The sequence below is a fragment of the Callorhinus ursinus genome, unplaced genomic scaffold (genome assembly GCF_003265705.2).
Source record: "Callorhinus ursinus isolate GAN/ISIS: 27379988/994484 unplaced genomic scaffold, GSC_fseal_2.0 scaffold62, whole genome shotgun sequence".
Taxonomy (NCBI): domain Eukaryota; kingdom Metazoa; phylum Chordata; class Mammalia; order Carnivora; family Otariidae; genus Callorhinus; species Callorhinus ursinus.
Window position 1 is genome coordinate 4,048,867 of NW_027397124.1, and position 2,646 is coordinate 4,051,512.

At 46.7% G+C, this 2,646-nt stretch overlaps 1 long non-coding RNA gene across 2 annotated transcripts; it reads left to right on the forward strand.

Annotated features, from left to right (window-relative positions):
• The first annotated feature begins 426 nt into the window (after positions 1 to 426).
• Positions 427 to 2,640, forward strand: LOC141371245 (uncharacterized). 2 transcript variants are annotated; one of them, XR_012376044.1, is made up of 3 exons: positions 427 to 1,062; positions 1,918 to 2,028; positions 2,429 to 2,640. It is a non-coding gene; the product is annotated as an uncharacterized lncRNA (long non-coding RNA). The 2 variants fall into 2 exon arrangements; XR_012376045.1 differs by lacking the exon at positions 427 to 1,062 and adding an exon at positions 1,089 to 1,233.
• The last annotated feature ends 6 nt before the right edge of the window (positions 2,641 to 2,646 follow it).

A 2,646-nucleotide genomic window follows, 5' to 3' on the forward strand; every position in this document is an offset into this window, starting at 1 on the left:
GTTCACCTGTGAGTGTGAGGTGTGTGAATATGAGGCAATGCACATGGATGAGTGTGTGCATGTGTGTGTGAGAGAGCGCTGCACGACCATGAACATGTGTCTGTTTGGGATGATGGCACAAAGAGGAAGATGGCTCAAGGCCAAGAGGAAAGAAATGGAATAAGATGAAGCCATGTACTCTGAGCTTTAACTGACAACATAAAAACAAGAGGTTAAAAAAAGGGAGGTGAGTAATGTAAAAAGTTTACTGCCATTTGGATTCCCCTTTAGGAACTGGGATCTTAGTCTAGGGAGAAGCCCAAACATGATGAACTGTTACTGAGCTTTCCAGAGTTGCTAACTTTGTTCACTCCCAAGCCATTTGTCTCTCTGTTAGCTTAATAATTTTCCAGAGCTGTTGTGTAGCCTAACTACCGGGGCACTACAGAGCCAAGTTCTCCCAGCCCGCCCGGCTGAAACGGGAAGAGACAGCACCAGGGTCTTGCCGCCAAGCCTGTGAGAGCTTCCAGATTGGGTCGCGGCGCACTCGGGGCGAAGACAACAGCACGGACACACGGCCACCTCCACTCACTGGCTTCCTCGTGTCTTTCCCTTTCTTTCTCTTCGACTTCTGAAGAAATCGCTCCCTTTCCAATTTCCCTGGCTCTTTAAGGAAAAAAAAAAAAAAAAGCAAAGCCTAAAAACTAAAAATATTCATTTTAGGCACAAGTCATACAAATAGTTGTGCAACGGCTTTTGATTCTTTCTGTAAAGAGTACGGCTTCTATTTCCAGCATCTTCTGTCTCCCTGAGAGCATTTTACGATTTCTTGTTCTCTGTTCTCCCAACTGGATGACTTGCACAACATTCCCGAGAGGCAGCTGTTTCCAGAATATCGCACAGTTTATTGAGTTCACGAGAACTGTGACCGACGGCAGCACCGACCTTTATAGAGACTCAAAGGGCTCCCGTTCCCGTTTGCTGACGTGCGCAGCAGCCGCTTCCTCCGGGCGTGTCCCTTCATCCGGGAACAGGAGCCATCAACGTGTCACAGACTTAGAGCCGGAAGGGTTCTTCGCCACCGTATGTACTAATGCTCTCATTTTACACACCAGGAAAGAGGTTACTTGTTAACTAGTACCCCCCACCGGTACCAGAGCTGCAGTTAGCTCTCCGCAAGGCTGACTGCCAGTCTGCCGCTGTCGCCCCTGCTCTCTCTGCAGCCTCCTAGATGTTGATCTTCTGGATGCTTAAGTACGGTACAGGGAGCGCCCGGGTGGCTCAGTGGGTTAAGCGCTTGCCTTGGGCTCAGGGCATGATCCCAGGGTCCGGGGATCGAGCCCCGCCTGCAGCTTCCCACTCGGCGGGGATTCAGCTTCCCCCTTACCCCACCCCCCAGCTCCTCCTCTCTCTCTCACTCAGCGCTCTCTCTGTCTCTCAAATAAATAAAATCTTTTTAAAAAAGAAGAAAGAAATACAGCACTTTTGCCTAAATGCTAGCCCTGTAAAATTTCCTTATTCTTAAACAAAACGGTTCCCAGATTTTCTTTATTGGGTATATAATTAGAGCTATGATTTATTAGACTCCAGCTGGGTGCCAAGGACTGTGCTGTCTTGTACACATTAACACAGTGAGAGAGCCATTGTTTTGCTCAAAGCTATGAAATTTAGGGGATTAGTGAACAGCATAGAAAAAAGATCAGAACATTGATAAAACAAATCCACTGCAGAGACAATCCTCCCCCTCAATATAACCATGGAAACTAGCCTTGTCAATAATTGCAGTTCACAAAAGAAATCAAGGGCTTAAAGAAATATTCTCTGCTACTGAATTAGGTGGTGGGCAAATGAATTTGGTGTAGGTGTAGAAATGCACGGACCGGATGTGTATGCGTGTTGTGGAAAGTTAAGTTACAATGAAGTTGGGGGGTCTGACAGGTGATGGAAAGAAAAACGTCCTTCGAGGAGGGAGCTAGAAGAGCCTAGGAACAGAGATAACGAAGGGCCACACGTCCAGTCACCCATCCGCCCTGACCGCCGTGGAGAAAGGTGAGCTGCAAACTGTGTAGTTTGCAAAAGGATTGTGCTGCTCACCATTTCTCAAAAGGCCCAGTTCTAACCTCCCTACCTGCTCTTTTTTTTTCTTTTTTTTTTTGATGTAGTGTTCCATGATTCATTGTTTGTGTATAACACCCAATGCTCCATTCAATACGTGCCCTCTTTAATACCCATCACCAGGCTAACCCATCCTCCCACCCCCTCCCCTCTAGAACCCTCTCTTTGTTTCCCAGAGTCCAAAGTCTCTCATGGTTCGTCTCCCCCTCTGATTTTCACCCCTTCATTTTTCCCTTCCTGCTATCTTCTCTCTCTCTCTTTTTTTTAAACATATAATGTAGTATTTGTTTCAGAGGTACAGGTCTGTGATTCATCAGTCTTATACAATTCACAGCGTTCCCCAGCAAGTGCTGTGCAATTCCGCCTCCGGCAAAGACATTTGGGAACCACGGCAACAGGCCCCTTCCCCAGAAGATCGGCAAGAACAGCCCGCCAAGACCAACTTTACCGATCAATGAGAATGGCAGAACTCCAGCACTACGGGAATACTGCATAGAGAATTCATGTTTTTTTTCCCCATGATTCTTTAGTCTTTCAAAGTTAATTTTTTTA